Source organism: Nicotiana tabacum, chromosome 7, assembly GCF_000715075.1.
Source record: "Nicotiana tabacum cultivar K326 chromosome 7, ASM71507v2, whole genome shotgun sequence".
In the NCBI taxonomy this organism is placed as follows: Eukaryota; Viridiplantae; Streptophyta; class Magnoliopsida; order Solanales; family Solanaceae; genus Nicotiana; species Nicotiana tabacum.
Window position 1 is genome coordinate 45,639,526 of NC_134086.1, and position 25,872 is coordinate 45,665,397.

Here is a 25,872-nt window from a genome sequence, read left to right on the forward strand (position 1 = left end):
TATTATGGTAGTATTTCCAGATGAAGATTTTTATTTTATTTGGACAGTGAAGATTCCACAGCCAGTTGTAATCTTTTTCGCATGGTTCGTGTTGATTAATGAGTTTATAGCACGAAGAAGTTGAGAACATCCCATTTAAACTAAGGCTCCAAATATTAAGAATTGAAATAGTCAGAGGAGTATTGTATTTCATAATAGCATTTATGTTATTTAAGATGCTATTTGGAAACTCAAAAGATAACTTTGTGAGGTCCCAATTCTTCCCCGAAGTTATATTACCAATAGTGAGTTTGTCTTCATTTTGGTTTAGGGGGCTTTCAATAGAGTTCCTTAGGTTACTTATGTTAGGGATCCAATTTGATTCCCAAATATTAAGGTTGGTGTTGCTGATATCCCATCTGGTTCCTTTATTGCAATAATACCAACCTTTCAATATACTTTTCCATATGAAAGAGTGATGATTTTTATTCCTAGTACTCCCATATTTATTAGTTATAATTTGGGTCCATAGATAGGTAGTGTTTATTAGTCTCCAAGTTAGACTGGTAAGTAAAGTCAGGTTTTTGCTTCTAGCTTTCCTAATTCCTAGTCCCCCTTTTTCTTTATCCCTCGTAATGGAGTTTCAGCTAAGAAGGTGGATTTTTCTTTTGTTGGGAGTAGAGTCCCATATGAAATCTCATTGAATCTTGTCAATGTCCTTGATTGTTTTTGTAGGGAGATGGGAATATTGCATGATATGATTTGGTATGTTATTGAGAGTGGATGTGACTAGAGTGCATCTATCAGTCATATTTAGCCATCTAGCTTTCCAACTTCCCAACTTCATTCTCATTATATCGATCACAAATTGATAGTCTTTGTGACTAGGTTTCGAGTTAATAATAGGAAATCCTAAGTAAATACCAAAATTATCACTAAGCTTGATGTTGAGGATGAAAAAAAAATGAAAGAATTTTAGCGTTTCGGGGGGAAAGTTTTTTCAAATTTCTTTTTTTTACAGGTTTTGCAAAACTTAGAAAAACATTTCACCCAATAAATATTTCTCTTTTGACTTGTTTGTGTGCTCGGATAATATTTGATTTGAAATTGAAAAAAAGTATTTCAAGTTGAAATTCATGAATAAGAGTATTGGAAAGTTGAAGTTATATTTAGAGTTGATTTTTACTCGAAAAAAGTTGATTTTTTATAATTGAAAATCATTATTCTATTGAAACAAGTTTTTCGATATTTGTTAATTCTGAAATTCGCTATTGAAATATTTGTAAAATACCTGTTTGAGGAGTATTTTAAGTGAAATTATGATTTTCACTCGCAATTTTTTTAAACTTACTTTTATCTAGATATTACAAGTGAATAACATGTACGTATTGTTATGCAATGCTATTACCAGTGAGTATTAATACATACTTCTTCAGTTCATGAGATATACTTCCCTAGTTAGTCAATTTCAATTTTTTTTCTATATATTTTAAAATAATTTAATTTTAAACTTTTTTATTTTACTGTTAATAAAATTTTTACGGCCATACAAATATTATGGATATGCTTAAAAACCACAAGTTTCAAATGTCATATAGTCATACAGATATTATAGCATATTTACAAACACAAATTCCAAAAATTTTCTTTCCTTAAATTTCATATCAGAATCAAATTACGTCTCGTAAATTAAAACAGAAAGAATAAAATGTTATGTAGTCGACAAAATCACATTATTCATCCACCAATTTAGCTTTCTTTTTCTTCTATAAGCTTATTTCTTCTTTTCAAATGCAGTCAAGGGCGGACCCAAAGGATATAATATGATTCACGTGAATCTATGGTGCTCTGGTTAAAATATGTATATGATGTACATAATTTGCAAAAAATACGTATACATATATGATGGCACCCATGACAAAAGAGGTGAAGTGATGCATTGGTTTTGGCCCCTTATTCTCAATAGCCTATAGCCTAAGGTGAAGGGATCAAATTTCTACCTAATTTTTTGTTTTAAATTTTTTCTTGAATGTTTCTTTTCCTTTTGTTCCTACTAATGCAATTTAGTGTCATGCTTAACTGACTTTGATTCTACTTGTTGCTAATGCAAACGTAGAAAAAATATTCTCCTCAACGAAGCTCATAAAAAAGGATTTACGTAATAGCATTATTGAAGAATTTTTGAATGGTTGTTTAGTTTGCAATATAGAGCGTAAGGTATTTGCAACTGTAAGTAATGATGCTATTATAGATAATTATTAAAGTATGTAAACTCGTCGAACACAATTATAAATTGGTGATGTTTTCTTTTTTTATGATAGTGAAACTAATTATTTTTTGCTAGCTAAGTTATTGTATTGTAAAATTTTTGTATCATCAAACTCAATATTTATCTTAAAAGTAATGGTGCACACATCTTCCCGAAAGCCATGGTTATGTTAAGTTAGAGTCAATCACGCTTCTTGCAGTTATAGGAATGGGCTACGTGAGCATGTAATTTTTGCCCCACAAAAAATACCCCTACAAAATAAAAAATATTATTCATTTGTTTTGATTTTTATAAAATTTCTAGCAATTTCTCTTTATTTGTTTTCTTTTTATTGCATATTTAATGTCTTAAAATTATAAAAAAATCCATAAGAATGTTCAAATTTTTATTTTTATAGCATTTAGGTTTTAATTGTATTTTTAGGATTTAATTACGTATTAAATGCATTGTCAAATGAAAATAACAAAAATACAGTAGTCATGTTGCATTTTAACTTTTAGATTTAAATTTGTAATTTTCTTTCATTAATTCACATTGTTAATTAATTAGTTAGTTAATTGCTAAACTAAAATAGGTGTTTAGGTTAATTGTGCAAATTAGTTTGAATTAAGAGTATAAAATAAAAATGGTTAAGTCTAAAATTCAAGTGAAGGAAGATAAATAAATAAATAAATAAAATAGGGCTGTTGTGTTCAAAAAGGGCCAAGCACCTCAGCAGCCTAGTTCATGAAAATCTGCCCCAGCCCAAACCCAGTGCAAGTCCGGTCCACCCTATTGCTAACTCAAACGACGTCGTTTGGGTGTCAAGCAAATCTCAGTTGTTCATCAAGCTAGATCTAACAGACCGGAACTGGATTCCCCATCCCATAAAATTGTCCGAAACAGCTCTCAAAACCCCAGAGACCAATCTCATTTCCCCCCATATCTCTCATCTTTCACTCTCTCCCAGAGCCGCCGGAAATCACCCCATGGAGGCGGCATAACTTTAGATGCCTCCAAATTTACACCCTACAACCTCCAGCACCCTCTCAGTCCTAATCTACCTTCAATTTTCCCAAAAGCCCCATCAAATTGGTCGAATCGTAGATCTAAGAAGGTCGAAAAAAACCCTAAATCTGTCCTTTTCTGATTTCTCCTCAATCTCGACCCTTTTGAACTCGAAACATACATCAATTGATTGCTCTTGATGAGAGCAAGATGTTAGTCTTAGTTCATCTCACGGCCACCGGAATCCAGTTGAGTTCTTTTGAACGGCCAGCTTTTCCTGGTTTCTCTCTAACCATTTCAACTCCAATAGGTATATAGTTATGTTCCCTTTCTGTATACAATTACAATCTCATCAGATTTTCAAGCCCGAAATGTCCGGGACGCCGGAAGTCTATTTTTCAAGAATAGCCACCTATGATCTTATTTTTTTATTTTATTTTAGGCCACTTAGCAAGTACAACCCTAAAATCTTCTCTTCCGAAGTGCTGAAGGGCTGTATTTGCAAAAGTAACCGTATTTTGTTTTAACTTGGGTTTTGCAAAATTAATATCTTGTCGTCAACTTTTTTTAACAATTTAATCAAGTCACCCCATTAAAAAATGTGCAGAATTAGCATTGTTCAAAATTTACCTTTGAAGGTTGTAGACTAGATCCCTTTGACACTCCACATGTGGTGGGAAGATTTGAGAAAAAAAGAACAAGACCGAGTCAATCAGTACTTGGGGGGCGCTCATATCACGATCCTAAACCCGAACCTGGTCGTGATGGTGTCTCTCATGAAGACAAGACCAGCCAATTAAACCCAATTTCCTTTTTAAACAGTTAAACAACATAAAAGCACTCTAAAACATGATTTAGCAATACTAAGTAGCGGATAATATCATTAAAGTGCAGAAGTACAACCCGACACAGCCCTAACCGGGGTGTCACAAGTCACGAGCATCTAACAACACTAAGTCCTCAAATGTAACTATAGAGTTTAAATATTGAACTAAGGACATAAAGGAAAGAGATAGGGAGGAGCTCCGAGCTGCGAACGCCAACAACTACCTAAAGACTCCTCGAGATCCATCTGAAGTTGGAATGAATCAACACTTAGGAGCGGGACCAGCTACGCCTGAATCTACACACAGGGTGCAGGGAGTAAAGTGAGTACTCCAACTCAGTGAGTAACAAATGTAAATAACGACTGAAAGTAATAAAATACGTAAGACACAAGACATTCTATAATGAAGCAGTAAAACCATTTTTAAAGCAGTAAACCGGTGAAAAGTTTAGTAAAATCCTTTTTCAACAAGTAAATAGGTAATTTGACGAGCAGTTAAGGAAAGTAAATAAATAGAAGTTCACCCCTCGGGCACTGTATCGACAAATCCGCCCCTCGGGCAACATCGTAGAACAGCACCAGCCCCTCGGACTCAATCTCACATCACAATGGGTACCCGTGCTCATTGGGGTGTGCAGACTCCTAGAGAGGCCCCTTACGGCCCAAGCGCAGTATCAAGCCACCTCGTGGCTTCATCACTAGGCCCTAGGCCTCATATCAAACAAGTCACCTCGTGGCATACATATCTCAGGCCCTCGGCCTCATAATCAGTGTCAAATCCTCACAACATAGGCCTTCGGCCTTACTCAGTCAAAATCCTCACAAGCCCCTCAAGCAATAGTAAAACAGTGTTTAATAGCCCAAACATCATTTAAAATGTCATTTAAGTATTAAAATTAAGTAAACATGGCTGAGTAGTAAAACAATAGAAAATAATATGACTGAGTTCAAGTATAAAGGCAAAACAGTGAGGAAATATCAATAAAAATCCCCGAAGGGTTCAAATAGTTGGCACTAGGCCCAAATATGACATTCAACCCAAATAATGATGATAGCAAATAGTTTTCAATCAAATACGCGGTAAAATAGTCATTCGGGATGGACCAAGTCACAATCCCCAACAGTGCACGACCCCACACTCGTCATCCAGCGTGTGCCTCACCTCAATATAGCACTACGATGTTCAATCCGGGGTTTCAAACCCTCAGAACATCATTTACAATCATTACTCACCTCGAACCAGCTAAATCTCTAGCTTGCGACACCTTTGACCCTCGAATCGGCCTCCATCCGCATCGAATCTATCCAAAATCAGAACAAGGACGTCAAAATATGCTAAGGGAACGAAGCCCAAGCAAAAACAATCAATAAATGGCACAAATCCCGAAATTATCAAAACCCGACCCTTGGGACCACGTCTTTAAATTCAAATTTTTTTACACCAATAGATTCCTTATCTTCTCACGAGTTCATACATATCAAAAGTTCTCAAATCTGACCCCAAATAGTCCTTCAAATCCTCAATTAAACGTCTAAATTTCCAAGCCCTTGTTCTTCAATTTTTGGCTTAATTTCCATGATTTTCTAGGTGGAATTCACATAATAATCGAGTTTTTAGCCCAAAATACTTACTTCCAAACATTTCCCCTTGAATCCCTCTTCAATCTCCTTCAAAAATCTCCAAAAATGATCAACTATGGAGGAAATAAGCCCCACAATCGCGGAGAAGACGAGTTTAAAAACCTTCTACACATGCCCATTTTCCTTCTTCGCGAACGCGGTCAAACAATCGCGTTCTTGTAGCACAATTTACTTTGACTAATTTTTCTCCTATGCGATCAAGCCCTCGCGAACATGATGCTTTACCCCGACGAACCTTCGCGAATGCGCTCCCCCTCCCGCGAACGCGATGAACAACTTGACCTCAAACCCAACTGACCTAATTCCTCTACGCGAACACGAAGCCCTTCACACGAACACGATGCATCACTTCCCAGCCCTTCGCGAATGAGAAGACCTTCTCGCGAACGCGAAGGCCAAAATTCCACTGACTTCCTCTGACTCTTCGCGAACGCGAGGGTCCACTCGCGAATGCGAAGAGTAAAAACATGCAACAGCTGAACCTGCAACTTCTGCAATTTCCTAAACTCCAAAATGATCCGATTGACCACCCAAAACTCACCCAAGGCCCCCGAGGCCTCAACCAAAGGCACCAACATATCCTAAAACCTTATTCAAACTTGTTCAAATCATCAAAACACCTCAAACAACATCAAATCACCCAAAACACATTGGATTTAAGCCAATCTTTCTAAAATCTTCCGAATTCCGCTTTTGATAAAAAACCCAACCAAACCACATCCGAATGACCTAAAAATTTGCACACACATCCCAAATGACCCAACGAAGCTACTATAATTCTCAGAATTTTATTCCGACCCCTATATCAAAATCTCGCCTACCAACCGGAAATCGCCAAAATATCAACTTCTCCAATTCAAGCCTAAATCTACTACGAACCTCCAAAATTCATTCCCATCACGCTCCTAAGTCACAAATAACCTCCCGAAGCTAACCGAACAATTGGAACTCACATCTGAGCCCTCTAACACATAAGTCAACATCCGGTTGACTTTTCCAACTTAAGCTCCCTCAAAAGAGACTAAGTGTCTCAAACCTTACCAAATTCCTTCCGGATTCGATCTGACCAACCCGATATCGCATAATATAGATAAACAAAACATAAAGAAGCAGAAATGGGGAAAACAGAGCGGTAACTCATGAGACGACTGGCCGGGTCGTCACATCTCCCCAACTTAAACAAACGTTCATCCACGAACGAATCAGGAAACATACCTAAAGCCTCAAACAGGTGTGGATATCTGCTCCACATCTCTCGCTCGGTCTCCTAGGTAGCCTCCTCCACAGGCCGACCTCTCCACTGCACTTTCACTGAAGCTATATCCTTTGACCTCAACTTTCGAACCTGACGACCCAAAATAGCTATTGGCTCCACATCATAAGTCAAATCATCATCCAACTGAACTGTACTGAAATCCAAAACATGAGACGGATCCCAATATACTTCCAAAGCATAGAAACATGAAATACCGAATGCACACTCGACAAGCTAGGTGGCAAAGCAAGTTCATAAGACACCTCCCCAATCCTCCGAAGCACCTCAAAAGGCCCAATGAACCGAGGACTCAACTTCCCTTTCTTCCCAAATCTCATAACACCCTTCATGGGTGAAACTTTTGTCACACCTCCTTTTTCCGGCACCCGCAAGGATACAAGGAGTTTTTCCAATTAAAGGACAATCGAAACGGGATTTGTTTATTTATTTTAGAGTCGCCACTTGGGAGATTTAGGGTGTCCCAAGTCACCAATTTAATCCCGAATCGAGGAAAAGAATGACTCTGTATTACAGTCCGTGAACCAGAAATCCGGATAAGGAATTCTGTTAACCCGGGAGAAGGTGTTAGGCATTCCCGAGTTCCGTGGTTCTAGCACGGTCGCTCAACTGTCATATTCGGCTTGTTTATCTGATTTTTCATACAATTATGAGCTTATGTGCAGATTTTAACTCTTTACCGCTTTCATTATTATTATTATTATTTTACAGGGAATTGCAACGTTATGAAAATGTATCTCGAACCGCGTCACAATCAATGTACCCATGGTCGTCACACTTTGACTCCGTTGAGATTTGGATTTGGGTCACATAAATGTGCACCCGAGTTTAAGAAAATTAAATTATTAAAGGTGCGCCTAAAGCGACTAGCGAATCATTTACTTTGGGTAGGGCCGTGAAATTTTGCTAAACGGTCCATCACCAAGTCTAAGCAATTTTTAAGCAAATATTTACTAAGGGCCCCGCAATTTTGTATTTTTTATTCGGTGAGCCTCATCTCATTCTTATTTTAAAAAAGGAATTTGCAACGTCATGGACACGCATCTCGAACCGCGTCACAATCAATGTACCCGTGATTAGAGACACATTTTGACTCCGCTGAGATTCGGATTTGGGTCACATAAATGTGCACCCGAGTTTAAGAAAGTAAGATTAATTAAGACGCGTCCTAAAGAAACTAGCGTGTTGTTATTTTGGGTAAGGCCGTGGAGTTCGCTAAGCGGCCTATCCCGAGTTCTAAGTAATTAACACATACATTTTTGTGAGGGCCCCACGATCTGTGCGTTTTATTTGGCGAGACTCATCTCATTTTTATTTAAAAGGATAAACCTATAGTGACTACATTTCTTCTATTAAGTTCGTCTCTAAAATAAAAGAAAATCTCCCGATTAATTACATGCTAAAAAAAACATAACTTATTAGTTATTAGTTTACGGCTAATGCGAATGGAAAATTGCAATCGAGTTTGTACAAAGAAAGATTGCTTTCGTTCTATATTCTATTATTTAATAATACTAGAACATGAGATTGACACACCATAATATCACAACAAATTAACTAGTCTTTGATTAATTTAAACTAACATTATTAGATGAAGAAGTTATACATATGCAACCCTATTACTCACTAATCAGTCAACTACATTTTTATACAAAGAAAGGAAAATTCTATTCAAGCACAAATCTAAACAAGAGGCATTCAACAGGAACAAAGCCTGGTTAATACTTCATTTCGCTTCAAACCGAGAGTATACAAATGTGTACCTGGAAATGGCAGTACAAGAAAAAAAGAAGGAGGAGTCAGCAGCAGTAATAACACAGCAACCCAACAGCAACCCAATAGCAGCAATTCGGACCAGATTCAAGGCCCAGAAAACTTTGAAGAAAACCGAACAACTCAATAGAACAAACCCAAAAGTATGTAAACAAACTAAACAGCAACAACCCACGCATGTATTAAACCCGAAACTAAACTCGTTTCTCATTTTGTTTTTGTTTTCTCTTTTTAAACTCTCCAACACTCTCTTAGGATTTTCAGAATGTCTTCCTCTCTCCAAAAATAATCCTCTCTAAAACTATCTTTGTGAAAAAATGTCTTCCTAAAATGTTCTCTCCAAAATCCCCCCCTTAAAATGTGTCAAATGACTCTATTTATAACAAGACTCTTGTCTTGAACCCCCAACCCGAAATATTCTCCTAATTGCATGCTTTGTTCCCCATTACCCTATGTCTTCTTTATTTTAAACCCCTTTCCCCCATACCCACATATTTTGTCCCCCACTACATTAAATAAATATATCAACCTCACCCCATTATATCTTGTCCCTCATGCTTAACTTAAATAATTACATTATTCCCCCCACTACATTATGTCTTGTCCCCCACTATATTAAACAATTATATCATCTCCTCACTAATTTATGTCTTGTCCCCACAATGTATTATTTTAGTATTGTTAATGCCTAGTGGACAAAGCACCCAGATTAAATAATTGTTCAAATGTTCAATTCCAAAAATACCCCTCCGACCTTACTGAAATTACCATTTTACCCCTGAACGTACTGCAATTTACCAATCTACCCCCATCAGCTATAACAAATTCACCTAATCAATTCCAACCAAAATATAGCAAATAACCAATTTCTAAACAAATTCAAACAACAAATCACATGAACACAGATTGAACAACATCAAATTAATGGGAATAAGTTAACCATATTGGGAACCAATCCTGGTTAACTTAGATAAAAATGAACGAGCAAGGAGACAACAATATTAACAACAAAAGTAAACTGAAACAACATGAATCACAATTAATGGAAACGAAAATGCAAACTGAAATCATATGATGAACAACAAAAAGCAGGAAATCAAACAATACACAACACGAAACCATTTGAACCAATACAAGAATAAACACTCATGGGAATAGCCACAGTTTAAACCAAACATTTGAACTTCCTAACTTGAAATATGCAACGATACAAAGAAGGAGAAAAAAAAGAATAAACCAAACATTTAATTTTACCCGGAATGAGAATTGAACAGAAAATGAACGAAAGCTAACAGCAACACAAAAATAGGTCGGAATCCTACCATATTAAAGGGATTGGTTTGAATGGCAACCTCGATGCGCTGCAACTCGACGACCTCGACCGTGTATGAACTGCTTCGACAAACCCCGACCAAAGCTCGAACAAACGAGATGGTTGAGTCTCGTTTTTGGACCAGATGCTCGACGAGGCAGCATGGAAGGTGAGACGTTTGGGTCTGTTGGAGATCGACGAGGAAGTAACAGCCATGGGTTAACTGGTGCTCGCGGAGAAGAGAAGGAGGGGAGGTGGATGGTTTGTTTGGTCATGTATGAACGTGAGGGTGGCGACTGGGTGGTCGCCTGGTATGGTGTTGCTGATTCGCCGCTGGGCGTGAGGAGATGGCAGTGGAACAACAGTAACCATTACTGCTGGACATGGGGGCTCGACGAGGCAGCTGGAGATGAAGCAGAAGACGCAACAACCAGCAGCCATGGTCGTTCGACGGACGTAGCAGAAGCAACAGTGGTGAAGCAGAAGACGCAGCAACCAGCAGCCATGAGAGCTCAGGCTCGAGCTCGACGGAGACGAAGAAGATGACGCAGCAGTGACGGGATTGAGAAGAAGATGTAGCAAGGAGGTGGTCGTTTGGAGCTGGTTCAAAGATGAAAGGAGAGGGCAGCCATGAACGAGCTTCGAGCTCGACATGGAGAAAACGAGCTTCGTAGTGGTGTGTGTGTGTGAGTGTGGTGGTGAGGCGTCGTTGGACTGGGGTGGTGGTGTTTGTGTCGAAGGTGATGGAGGTGTGAGGGGGGGGGGGCAGCCATGGTTGGCTGAGGTTTGGAGATGGTGAAGTCTTGGAGAAGAAGAAGAGAGGGTGGCAGATGGGATTAGCTTTTAGGTTTAGGGTTTTTTGTTTTTGTTTTTGTGAAATGTAAGATAGGGAGATAGGGGTGTTGGGTATTTGGGTTATGGACTGGGTCGACCCGGTTTGAAATGGACCGGGTCGTAGGGGAAGGTTGGGTATAAGTGTTTTGGGCCTCGGTTCAAAATGGGAGAAGAGCCCAATTCCGATTTTCTTTATATTTTTTTTTTTTTTCTTCTTTTATTTTTCTAAAACTAAATTCTAAAAATCCTTAAATTATCATATAGAACTAAATTAATTCATAAAAGCGCAAATTAACTCCCAAAAACAATTAACACATAATTAAGCATAAAATTGTACAATTGGACATTAAATGCTAAAAATGCAAACGATGCATATTTTTTGTAATTTTCATTCTTGTAAAACAAACTTAATTATTACTAATTGTAGAATTAAATCCTAAATGCAAATGCAACATATTTTTGTATTCTTTTGTTTATTTAACAAATAAACATGCACAGACAAATACAAATAATTATCCAAAATGTCACAAAAATTCTCAAAATTGCACACAAAGGAAAATCGTTTTATTTTGAATTTTTGGAGTAATTCTTTCATAGGGCAAAAATCACGTGCTTACAACTTTCAACAGAACCTTCTCGCCAACCATGTAGGACACATCTCGAACCTTCCGATCAACATAACTCTTTTGTCTCGACTGCACTATACGAAGCCTCTCCTGAATCACCTTCACTTTTTCTAAAGCATCATGCACCAAGTCTGTCCCCAATAGCCTAGCCTCACCGGGCTCGAACCAACCAATTGGAGATCTATACCGTCTCCCGTACAAAAGCCTCATATGGAGCCATCTGAATACTCGACTAGTAGCTGTTGTTATAAGAAAACTCTGCAAGTGGTAGAAACGCATTCATGACCCTCCGAAATCAATGACACAAGCACACAACATGTCCTCTAATATCTGAATAGTGCGCTCGAACTGCCCGTCCGTCTGAGGGTGAAAAGCTATGCTCAACTCAACCTGAGTACCCAACTCTTGCTGCATAGACCTCCAAAACTGCGATGTAAACTGGGTGCCCCTATCTGAGATGATGGAAACTAGGACACCATGTAGATGAACAATCTCCCGGATATAGATCTCTGCCAACCGCTCTGAGGAATAGGTAGTACACACAAGAATAAAGTGTGCGGATTTGGTCAGCCGATCCACAATCACCCAAACAGCATCAAACTTCCTCAAAGTCTGTGGAAGTCCAACTACAAAGTCCATAGTGATCCTCTCTCACTTCCATTCTAGAATATCTATCCGCTGAAGCAAGCCACCCGGTCTTTGATGGTCATATTTCACCTGCTGACAATTGATACACCGAGCTACAAATCCCATAATATCTTTCTTCATTCTTCTCCACCAATAGTGTTGCCTCAAATTCTGATACATCTTCGTGGCACCCAGATGAATGGAATACCGCAAGCTATGGGATTCCTCCAGAATCAACTCCTGAAGCCCATCCACATTGGGCACACAAATCCGGCCCTGCATCCTCAACACCCCATCATCACCAATGGTCATATCTCTGGCATCATCATGCTGAACTTTGTCCCTAAGGACTAGCAAATGTGGATCATCATACTGGCGCTCTCTGATGCAATCATATAAGGAAGATCGAGAAACCACACAAGCCAATACCCGATTGGGCTCCAAAATATCTAACCTCACGAACCGATTGGCCAAGGCCTGAACATCAACTGCAAGAGGTCTCTCCCCAACTAGGATATATGCCAAACTCCCCATACTCACTACCTTTCAGCTCAAGGCATCGACTACCACATTGGCCTTTCCCGGATGGTACAATATAGTGATATAATAATCCTTAAGCAACTCCAACCATCTCCGCTGCCTCAAATTAAGATCCTTTTGCTTGAACAAATGCTGAAGACTGCGATGATCAATAAACACCTTACAAGACACGCCATACAAGTAATGCCTCCAGATTTTTAACGCGTGAACTATGGCAGCCAACTCTAAATCATGAACGGGGTATTTCTTTTCATGGGGATTCAACTGACGAGAAGCATAAGCAATAACTCTACCCTCCTGCATCAACATACAACCAATTCCAACTCTCGAAGTATCACAATACACGGTATATGAACCTGAAACTGATGGCAAGACCAACACTGGAGCTGTGGTCAAAGCTGTCTTAAGCTTCTGAAAGCTCTCCTCACACTCGTCCGACCATACAAATGAAGCACCTTTCCGAGTCAACTTAGTCAAGGGCTATGCGATAGATGAGAATCCTGAACAAACCGGCGATAATAACTCGCCAAACCAAGAAAGTTGCGAATCTCTATGGCTGAGGACGGTCTGGGCCAACTCTGAACCACCTCTATCTTCTTTGGATCAACCTAAATACCCTCACTGGACACCACGTGCCCTAAGAAAGCCACTGAACTGAGCCAAAACTCACATTTGGAGAATTTTGCATAAAGCTTCTCCTCCCTCAATCTCTGCAACACAACTCTCAAATGCTCCGTGTGCTCCTCCTGACTACGTGAATATACCAGAATATCATCAATGAAGACTATGACAAATGAGTCAAGATAAGGCCGGAACACGCTGTTTATCAAATGCATGAACGCTGCTGGGGCATTGGTCAGCCCAAAAGACATCACCAAGAACTCATAATGACCGTATGGGGTCCTGAAAACTGTCTTAAGGATATCCGAGTCCCTGATCTTCAACTGGTGATAACCTGAACGGAGATCAATATTGGAGAATACTCTCGCTCCCCGAATCTGGTCGAATAAATCATCACTGCGAGGCAAAGGATACTTGTTCTTAATTGTTAGCTTGTTCAATTGCCTATAATCAATGCACATCCTCATAGTGCCATCCTTCTTCTTCACAAACAGAACCGGCGCATCCCAAGGTGACACACTAGGCCGAATCCTTTATCAAGGAGTTCCTGAAGCTGTTCTTTTAATTCCTTCAACTCCGCTGGTGCCATACGATACGGCAGAATAGAAATGGGCTGAGTGCCGACACCAGGTCAATACCAAGATCAATATCCCTGTCCGGTGGCATGCTCGATAGGTCTGCAGGAAACAGATCGGGAAAATCCCTCACAACTGGAATAGAATCAATACTGGAAGTCTCAGCACCGACATCCCTTACAAAGGATAGATATGAAAGACAACCTTCCCAACCATACGCTGGGCTTTCAAGAATGAGATCACTCTACTGGGAATATAATCAGTCATACCTCGCCTCTCAATCCGTGGCACACCCAGTATAGCCAATATGACTGTCTTAGCATGACAATCTAGAAAAGCACGACATGAAGATAGCCAATCCATGCCCAAAATGACATTGAAATCTACCATACACAATAATAAAAGATCCACACGGGTCTCCAGACCTCTAATAATCACCACACATGACTGACACACACGGTATACAACAACAGTATTACCCACCGGGGTAGATACATGAACAGGTGAAGCATGAAACTCACGGGTGTACCCAAATAACGAGCAAAGTATGATGATACATAAGAAAAAGTGGAACCAGGATCAAATAATATATAGGCATCTCTGTGGCAGACTGAAACAATACCTATAGTAACATCGTCTGAAGCAATAACATCGGGTCTGCCTAGGAGTGCACAGAAACAGGACTGACCGCCCCTTGATTGACCTCCCCCTCTGGGGCGACCCCTAGCTGACTGACCTCCTCCCCTAGCTGGCGGGGCGGGTGGTGATGAAGCAACTGGCGCTAAAGCCGATGCCTGGCCCTTCTATTGGGATGAACTAGCAAAACGATGAGGACACTGCCTCCATATGTGACCCATCTCACCACACTCAAAACAAATCCTATGTGCTGGAGAAGGGGACTGAAGGGAACCCCTCACACCAGAGTGACTAGTAGATGCACTCGACATAGAAGAGACCTGAACTGATGGAGCACGGGTCGAACTTTGAGCTGGGAGGGCACTAAGTGATGACTGGCCCTGCTGAGAACTGTGATAACCATGACCCGACGACGCCCTACGATAACCTGGGCGAGCTGGCTAAGTAGACGTGAATGGATGGCCTCTGCTGTGTTGAAACTGACGCCTCGAAGGAGCACCATTATAGCTACAAGATCCTCAAGACCTCTTGACCTCCCTCTCCTCTCACTCCTGGCGACAAACAAACTCAATCTCACAGGCGATATCCATAACCTCCTCGAAAGTAGCACCAGATACCATCTCCCTAGTCATGAGAATATAGAGCTGATAAGTAAGACCATCCACAAACCTCCTGATCCTCTCTCGATCTATCGAAACCAACCAGATGGCATGACGAGCCAACTCAGAGAACCTCAACTCATAATGTGACACGGTCATCTCCCCTTGACGCAACCACTCAAACTACCTACGTAGTTCCTCTCTACGAGACTGAGGCACATAGTTCTCCAGAAAGAGAATGGAGAACTGCTACCAGGAAAGAGGTGCTGCACTAACAGGCCTACTCCTCTCAAGATCCTCCCACCAAGTGAAAATAGCTCCTGAAAACTGATAGGTGGTAAAGCGACTCCGCTGGTCTCCAGAATACCCGTTGTATGAAGCATCCTCTGACACTTGTCCAAAAAGCCCTGGGCATCCTCGCCCTCTGCACCGCTGGATGATGGAGGCTGAAGTCTACCAAACCTCTCAACCTACACTACTCGTCCTCTGGCATGGCAGGAACTACATAATTCTGAGAAGCTGCAACCGGCTGGGCTGGATGTGCCCCCAGCGTCTGAAGTCCCTGCACGACCTAATCAGATGTGCGAGCGGCGGGAGTCTGATTGCCTCCCCCGGCCTGCGAAGTAGCTGCGACTGTAGTGGCTGAAACCGCCTAAGCTAGGCCAGTGCAAATTGATAAGATCTGAGCCAAGGCCTCTTGAAGACCCGGAATCAGGATAGGCACAGCTGGTGCCTGAGCTAGTGCTGCTGGAGTGTCCATAACTGGGACCTGATCCTGAACTGGGGTAGCCGGTGGATCTGTAGGTGCTTCTTTGCCCCTACCACGACCACGACCGCGTCCTCGGCATTTGGTGGCCACAGCTGGTGGTACTGGGGGTCGTCTACCCCGATAAGTAGTGCGTGTACTCACCATTTGTGAGAGAGTAGAACAAAAGAAGTTTAGTACTCGGATCAACAAGTTCGCACGACAAGAATTTCAAGAATATGAAGTTTTTCCTAAAGGTTCTGCAGCATCTCGAGGATAAATACAGACGTTTCTGTACCGATCCGCAAGGCTCTACTAAACTTGCTCATGACTCATGAGACCTATGTAACCTAGGCTCTGATACCAACTTGTCACAACCCTAAACCCAAACTCGGTCGTGATGGCGCCTCTCGTGAAGACAAGGCCAACCAATTAAACCCAATTCACTTTTTAAACAATTAAACAACATAAAAGTAGTCTAAAACATGATTTAGCAATACTAAGTAACGGATAATATCATTAAAGTGTGGAAGTACAACCCGACACAACCCTAAACGGGGTGTCACAAGTCACGAGCATCTAACAACACTAAGTCCTCAAATGTAACTACAGAGTTTAAATACTGAACTAAGGACATAAAGGAAAGATATAGGGACGAGCTCCGAGCTGCGAACGCCAACAACTACCTAAAGACTCCTCGAGCTCCGCCTGAAGCTAGAATGAATCAGCACTCGGGAGCGGGACCAGCTACGCCTGAATCTGCACACAGGGTGCAGTGAGTAAAGTGAGTACTCCAACTCAGTGAGTAACAAATGTAAATAACGACTGAAAGTAATAAAACACGTAAGGCACAAGGAATTCTATAATGAAGCAGTAAAACCATTTTTAAAGCAGTAAACCAGTGAAAAGTTTAGTAAAATCCTTTTTCAACAAGTAAATAGGTAATTTGACGAGCAGTTAAGAAAAGTAAATAAATAGAAGTTCGCCCCTCGAGCACTGTATCGACAAATCCGCCCCTCGGGCAATATCTTAGAATAGCACCAGCCCCTCGGACTCAATCTCACATCACAATGGGTACCCGCACTCACTGGGGTGTGCAGACTCCTAGAGGGGCCCCTTACGGCCCAAGCGCAGTATCAAGCCACCTCGTGGCATCATCACTAGGCCCTCGGCCTCATATCAAACAAGCCACCTCGTGGCATACATATCTCAGGCCCTCGGCCTCATAATCAGTGTCAAATCCTCACAACATAGGTCCTCGGCCTTACTCAGTCAAAATCCTCAAAAGCCCCTCGGGCAATAGTAAAACAGTGTTTCTTAGCCCAAACATCATTTAAAATGTCATTTAAGTATTAAAATTGAGTAAACATGGCTGAGTAGTAAAACAGTAGAAAATAATATGACTGAGTTCAAGTATAAAGTCAAAACAGTGAGGAAATATCAATAAAAATCCCCGAAGGGTTCAAATAGTTGGCACTAGGCCCAAATATGGCATTCATCCCAAATAATGATGATAGCAAATAGTTTTCAATCAAATACGCAGTAAAATAGTCATTTAGGACGGACCAAGTCACAATCCCCAACAGTGCACGGCCCCACGCTCGTCATCCAGCGTGTACCTCACCTCAATATAGCACTACGATGTTCAATCCGGGGTTTCAAACCCTGAGAACATCATTTACAATCATTACTCACCTCGAACCAGCTAAATCTGTAGCTCGTGATGCCTTTGCCGCTTGAATCAGCCTCCACCCGCGTCGAATCTATCCAAAATCAGAATGAGGATGTCAAAATATGCTAAGGTAACGAAGCCCAAGCAAAAATAATCAATAAATGGCACAAATCCCGAAATCACCAAAACCCGAACCCCGAGCCCACATCTCGAAATTCAAAAGTTTTTACACCAATAGTTCCTTATTTTCCCACAAGTTCATACATATCAAAAGTTCTCTAATCTGACCCCAAATGGTCCTTTAACTCCTCAATTAAAGGTCTAATTTCAAGCCCTAGTTCTTCAATTTTTGGCTTAATTTCCATGATTTTCTAGGTGGAATTCACATAATAATCGAGTTTTAAGTCCAAAATTCTTACCTCCAAACGTTTCCCCTTGAATCACTCTTCGATCTCCTTCAAAAATCTCCAAAAACGATCAACTATGGAGGAAATAAGCCCCAAAATCGCGGACAAGCCGAGTTTAAAAACCTTCTGCCCAGGCCCCATTTCCTTCTTCGCGAACACGGTCAAACAATCCCGTTTGCGAAGCACAAATTTACTTTGACCAATTTTTCTCCTACGCGATTGCGACCAAGCCCTCACGAACGTGATGCATTACCCAGTTGAACCTTTGCGAAGGCTCTCCCCTCCCGCGAACGCGATGAACAACTCGACCTCAAACCCAGCTGACCCAATTCCTCTACGCGAATGCGAAGCCCTTCACGTGAATGCAATGCTTCACTTCCCATCCCTCCGTGAATGCGAATCCCTTCTCGCGAATGCGAAGACCAAAATTCCACTGACTTCCTCTGACTCTTCGCAAAAGCGAGGGTCCACTCGCGAACGCGAAGAGTAAAAACTTGCAACAGCTGAACCTGCAATTTCTGCAATTTCCTAAACACCAAAATGATCCGATTGACCACCCGGAACTCACCCGAGGCCCCCGAGGCCTCAACCAAAGGCACCAACATATCCTAAAACCTTATCAAACTTGTTCCAATCATCAAAACACCTCAAACAATATCAAATCACCCAAAACACATCGGATTCAAGACAAACTTTCTAAAATCTTCCGAATTTCGCTTTTGATCAAAAACCCAACCAAACAACGTCCAAATGACCTTAAAATGTGCACACTTCCCAAATGACCCAACGAAGCTACTGCAACTCTCAGAATTCCATTCCGACCCCTATGTCAAAATCTTACCTACCAACCGAAAATCGCCAAAATATCAACTTCGCCAATTCAAGACTAAATCTACTACGAACCTCCAAAATTTATTCTGATCACGCTCCTAAGTCAAAAATCACTTTCCAAAGCTAACCGAACCATTGGAACTCACTTCCGAGCCATCTAACACATAAGTCAACATTCGGTTGACTTTTCCAACTTAAGCTCCCTCAAAAGAGACTAAGTGTCTCAAATCTTACCAAATTCCTTCCGGATTCGATCCGACCAACCCGATATCGCATAACACGGATAAACAAAACATAAAGAAGTAGAAATGGGGAAAATGGAGTAGTAACTCATGAGACGACTGGCCGGGTCATCACAACTCACCGGGTTATTAAAGATTCAGCCTAGAAGTGATCTGATAGAAGCGCTAGTGTCATTTTGGGACCCAACCCACAATGTTTTTCACTTCTCAGATTTTGAGCTTACACCAACTCTAGAAGAAATAGCAGGCTATGGCAGGAGTACGGAAGGATTGAGACACAAGTATCTGGTGTCTCCAAGGACCGTCTCTCTCACAAGTTTCTAAACTTACTGAAAATAATTAGATTGATCAAGATAGAAAGTCTGGCAGGTGGAGTTTGCACCTTTCACTTTTATACCAGCGGTACGGGCATCTAGGCGGATTCGAAGACCTAGAAAATGTACTTTGCAGTAAAGGTAACCGGTCAAAGTGGGAGATGCATAGATGTTTTACCTTCATGGTGGCCTTTCTAGGCCTTTTGGTGTTTCCAATGGAGGATGGGCACATTGACTTGCATATAGTCAGAGTTGTCCATGTTTTGACTACTCTAACCAAAAGTATCCTTGCACCCATGATCTTATCAGATATATTTCGAGCCCTTACATCCTGTCAGGCTGGAGTCAAATTTTTTGAGGGGTGCAATTTGTTAGTACAAATGTGGATGATCGAACACCTTTATCACCATCCCCGATACATGAATTATGGTTCTACAGGGAAAAACTGCATCAAAGAGTTTGGTACGCAAGTGACAGGATTCGTAATGCCAGGGCGAGTCAAAAATTGGATCACCCGCTTTCAGTCTTTGACCGCAGATCAGATAGAATGGACATTAGGTTGGCTCCTTGTCGATGAGATTGTTCATATGCTAGCCACTGGTCCACCCTTCCTTCTGATAGGCATCCATACCATCTATTCATATGTCCCATATCGGGTTTTGAGACAACTTGGAAGATGTGAGAAAATTTCTATGGATGTGGACCTCAATACTCATGTGGTTGAAATTTGCTCTGATGCTCAATTTTCCAAAGACGCGATCCATCAAATTTGGAGCGAGTGCCAGTATTTGGGGCAAATACTCGAGTCCATGATTTGTCTAAAGGCGAGGTTCTACTTGGGTATGTCGCTTGGTACGGAAAGAGAGTCATAATAAATGATAAATTCGAAAGTTCGACTAAAAGGCCCCATGTCCAGGAATTTATTGATACAACGCAAAAGCAACTTTGGTTAGCCAAAGAGAAGAAATACCAGACCACCATCATCAAACTTGAACACCAAGACTGAACCATCAAATTTGAAAGGGTTGCAAATCGCTGAAGATGAGGGAAAAAAAGAAAAGGTTGGTCCGGGAAAACGAAGCCTTTGAGCTTAGCTCCGGGAAATGAAGATAGTTGCCGAGACGCCGGTAAGAAGTGAAAGGGATGAAATAATCATGAGCAACTTGAGGTAAAAGGTGCATGACTATAAGGCCGACCTGACAAAGGTCGAGAAAGATTTGGCAAAAGCTTGGGCAAGGGTGGAGAAAGATGCAGAAGAACAGAAAAGGTTAGCTCGCCAGACAAAGGAAAGTTACGATAGAGAAGTCGCGATTCTGAGGAAAGAGTTAGCCACTCTCGAAAATGAAATGGGTCAGCAGGTCAAAGACTTCAAAATGGAAAGAGAACACTGCTATTCATGGATTAACAAATTGGAAGAGAGTGTGCTAAGGTTGCAAGATCGAAACAATTGGGCCATGCAGGTAGTGGAAGCCTGGGAACAACAAATTGGACGATTGCTCCAGGAGAAGGCGCCATCAAACTTAGAATCAAGGAAATACAATGAAATGCATCGAGTGTGAGAGTATGACTTGAGCTATGTTCTTTGCTTTAGTGCAGTCTTTCACTCACCAGGTCATGACCAACCTAGAGTTCCCTCAAGAAGAGCTTCCAACCGGGCCCATGACGAGACCAACTGATGTCCCGCGGGCCCCCGGAATAACATTTGAGGCCAATTTGTGTTCTTGATTTTTCAGACTGACTCTGTATTTTACTTGTTTCTTGCGTCGGGTCTGTTTGTCCTTTCATCCATGTAGATTCTGGTGTTGTTTTATTTTGAGTCTGTATGTGTTCCTTTTTACGTCAGTAATCAATATCTTCGTGTCTTTGTAATGAAAAAAACCAAAAATATTTTTCTTAATGAAATATTGAAAAACCCTAAAATTTTCTTCGCTTTCATTTTGCATTTATTTTCCTGAACTACGTAATTGTCTGATTCATGCGGCATCATGATACATAGGCAATCCCCATCGAATGCAATCATAACCATAATTAATCTGAGTGAAAACCAACCAATAAGAGAAAAAATTGAGAGACAATAAGTAATAGAAAAGGAGGAAAAGTGTGATAAAAACAAAAGAAAAAACCAGGAATGACAAAACAAAAGTGAAAAGAGAGTGGAAATGAAAAAAAAGAATTATAGAGCAGAAAAGAGATAATGAAAGTAGGGATGAAACACGCAGATGTTACAAAAATATTTTAGAAATGTTTAACTGTTCAGGTGCATTGCATTCCCAATGTGCGATTCCCTATCTTTTAAATGTTTCAAAACTGACAAGGTTGTTGTGTGTGCAAATAAGCTAGGTTCTGTTCAGGTGGTTGGTTTTATTGGTAATCTGGCTTCTCACATTATTTTACAAGATCTAAAGGAAAGGATCCAATGGCTTTAGAAAGCAATCTCCGCATTATTAATACTAAGGATAACCCTGAACTTGCTATTTCACAACCTGAATCGGCAACTGTCAAAGAAAATATGATGTTGCATCTCCGTATGCTGGAGTGTGGGTTGCTGGTCCAATAGTAGAGAACCGCCAAGTTAAATTCCTGGATTCCCCGAGCTGATCCCAAGGACGAGTGGAACCACCAACATCCCTATGACCAACCCATTTACCTCTTGTGATACCCTATAATATCATCCAACTTTACCGGTATGCCTTCTGTGGTTTGCCCCTAGGCACCGTTTTCAGGGGAACCTTCAACGTTGTTCTCCGCACCATCGGTTTTCACCATGGCAAAACCAACTGTACTCAGGACATGCTTTGAACCCCTAACATTCACCTTCCAAGGTCCGCAATCTCAACCTGATATGACTCATGTCACTCCGGATTCGTATGCCCAACAACCACAATTGAGTCTCCAATTGAGCATGAAAGAACAATTAGAAATTCTGGGCAGGAAGAAATGGCTCGGAAGACGAAAAACTTGGAATAGAGCTTGAAAACACATGCAAGGCTTGAGTGGCTAAAAAACGTTTCCTATTGGGATTTGTGCATGTTTCCCAATTTTTATTTACCTGCTGGTTTCAAAAGACCAAAGTTCAAAAAGTATGACGGACATGGAGACCTAATCGCCCATTTAAAGAGATACTACAATCAGCTGAGAGGGGCTGGTGGAATAGAAGAGCTTCTGATGGCCTACTTCGGAGAAAGCTTAACAGGAATCGCCTCCGAGTGGTACATAGATTAAGAAATCACCCACTGGCACATATGGGACGATTTGGCCCGATATTTTGTCTGGCAATTCTAGTATAACGTGGACATCGCTCCCGACAGAAACTCCTTGTCCAACTTGAAAAAGAAAATCACGGAAAGTTTCCACGAGTATGCTACCACGAGCAAGCCGTCAGGGTAAAGCCTCCGATGGACGAAGAAAAAATAGTTACAGTCTTTCCATAGTCCCAAGAGGCTGATTACTTCTAGAATATGATGTCCGCTATGTGCAAGCCATTTACTAGGATCAAGATTGGAGAGATGGTAGAGAATGGTAGGAAAACAAGACTGATCTTGAGTCAATACACCTTGATAGCCACATCACAAGCCATTCAGAATGGTTCAAGGGGTTTGGCTAATCGCAATGAGATAGAGGAGGGAGCCATGATGGCTTCGAGGGGGTCTCACCGGTCATTTGAATATTCTTACATGCAACCAAGAACCCCACAACACTATTATCCATATCAAGATGCAGCCTATGACGTGACACCGCCTCACTATGCGGTGATGAATGCCCAACTCTGTACACAGCTCCGACAACATTACAACCAAATCCGAGCTCTACCTCCCAGAAATAACCATCCTTACCAAGCTCCCTATAACCCTCGCCCACCACAAAATACACACTAACATAATCCATGCCCTCGAGAGCCTTCCAGGAGAAACAATTTCACCCCAATTGGTGAATGCTACTCCAATCTGCTTCAGAAGTTAACCCAACTTGGTCTATTGTAACCTATGCCTCCCAATCGATAAAATCTCGAATCCCCATCATACAGAGATGGTACCAGATGTGAATACCATTTAGGAGTAGAATGCCATGACACATAAGATGATTGGACCATCAAGAGGGCATTTAAAAGCCTAATCGAAGAAAAAAGAATTGTGTTGAGGGATGAGAAGATACCTTATGTGACCAACAATCCATTACCAGCTCACAATAATGGGCCGATCATTTGTATGATTTATGATGACAAAGAGTTTGACCCGGAATTAAAGGCCATTGTTTCCATCGCCAATTCAGAGGCAAGACCTAAAGCAACGGTAAAACCGGCCAAAACCAAAAAGAAAGTTGCTCTGGTCCCTCAATGCCTTAAAACGAAAAGTGGGGCAGTAACTGCCAAGAACATGGTTCTTTATGTTCCTAAGGCCCCAGGAAAAGAACATCTTATTCTCAGTACTCCTAAGAAATTTAATGAAAAGAAAGATATAATTAATGTTCCAAGATTATATGTACCAAAAGGGACATATGTGGCTCGGGGCCGATAATTTCACAAAGGCTGATTGAGTCCATAGTTATCAGCCCTGCACCACAGAGTTCTATAAAAGATCCTAATGCAGTCCCCTAGAACTACAACAAAACTGTGGTTACATATAAAAGAAAAGAAGTTATGGAGGAAGTGAATGAAATGAATCAGTCTGGGATGTACCATACCCTAGAAGAGCTAAAGAAGTCAAAACAGAACATGGATAAAAAGATGCCATCCAAGAATCTTGTAATCAATGAGGAAGCAGAAGAGTTCTTTAGAAAGATGAAAAGTTTAGAATACTTAATAATTGACCAACTCCGGAAAACTCCTTCCTAAGTCTCACTTTTATCTCTGATGCTGAGTTCGGATGAACACCAGAAAGTGCTCCTCACAACACCGAATGAAGCATATATCCCGGTTGATACTTCTATCGAACAATTGGAACGAATGGCCGAAAGATATTTTGAGGTCAACAAGATTTCCTTCAGCCGCGATGATTTTCCCCAGAGGGAGCTGCCCACAACAAAGCCCTCCACCTGATTGTCAAATATGAGAGCTATTATATGAAAAGAGTGATGTTAGATGGTGGGTCTAGGGTAGATATTTGCCCTCTCTCAACACTTCAGAGAATGGATATTGGAACAGAAAGAATTCAGGCTAACAACGTCTACGTACGAGCTTTTGATAGTGTCAAGAGAGACACAATATGAGAAATTGATCTAATTCTGACTATTGGCCCCGTAGATTTTGAGGTGACCTTCCAAGTTTTGGACATGGAAGCCTCATACAATTTCCTCCTTGGTAGATTATGGATTCATGCTGCTGGAGCTGTTCCCTCCACTCTTCATCAAATGGTCAAGTTTGAATATGATAATAAAGAGATTGTTGTCGAAGGAGAAGAAGAGCAATCCATCTACCGAGACCCCTCGGTCCCATGTCTTGAAGCTAGGCAGTGAGCACATTGTGTATCAAGCTTTCGAAATTGTGGTCGCTGACCAATTTGAAGAAGGGGCTCCATTACCTCAACCTTGCCTATCTAATGCTTCGATCATGGTCGTCACCCAAATGATTTGAAAATGGGTAAAAGCCCGAAAAGGGGCTCGAAGTATCTTTACAAGGCATTACTGAGCCCATTTCCCAATCGCAATGAGAAGTGTTTTAGTTTGGGTTTTCGAGCAACAGAGACTGACAGAAAACGGTCCGATAAACGCAAAGAAAATGGGTGGGTCCTGTCCCAGCCCATTCCACATCTCACCCTAACATTTGTCAAACCAAAGTGTTTGGAAGAAGAAGAGGCCTTCATAGCCGAAGAAACCGATGATATTTGCGAAGCCTTGAGACAAATGTTATATGAGTCCCACATGGTCCACCCAGGGGAAGGCACAAGCAGTGCCGAGGTGCAGTATATGTGACCAGATTTCAAGCTCCAACACTGGGAGGCTACCCCATTCCCTATCAGGCAGGAGTCCCGGTTGTTCAATCTTGCCATCTCTTCTGCATTACGAGTTATTTCAGGGTGTAACTCGAATGTTTTACCTTATTGTCTTTAATTCTGATGTAAACCCTCATATCTTTCAATTCAATGAAATGGAATCAATATTTCATCATTCATAGATGTCTCTTTTCTTTTGTTCTAATTTTACTATTTTTCTTATCTTTTTCTTTTTAGTTCGAATAATAAGGACTTAAATAACATCACATGCTTGTGGATTTCATGCCCAGATCCTAAAATTTTGTCTAACTTTGAAATAATGAATCAAGAGCTAGAATATGATAAAGATGAGGATTTCAGGGAAATAAATAGAGAATTGAAATAATTTCAGAATAAGCCTAAGCCAAACTTAAATAAAACCGAGCTAGTTAATTTGGCCAATTCAGAAGAGATCCGAGAGAACATGATAAGCATTCACGTTGATGAAAGAAATATATATGCCTTGATCCAACTTTTGTTTGAATTCAAAGACGTGTTTGTATGGTCTTATGATGATATGCCAGGGCTGAGGTATTGACTTGGTGGTACATAAATTGCCTACCTACCACGTTTATCC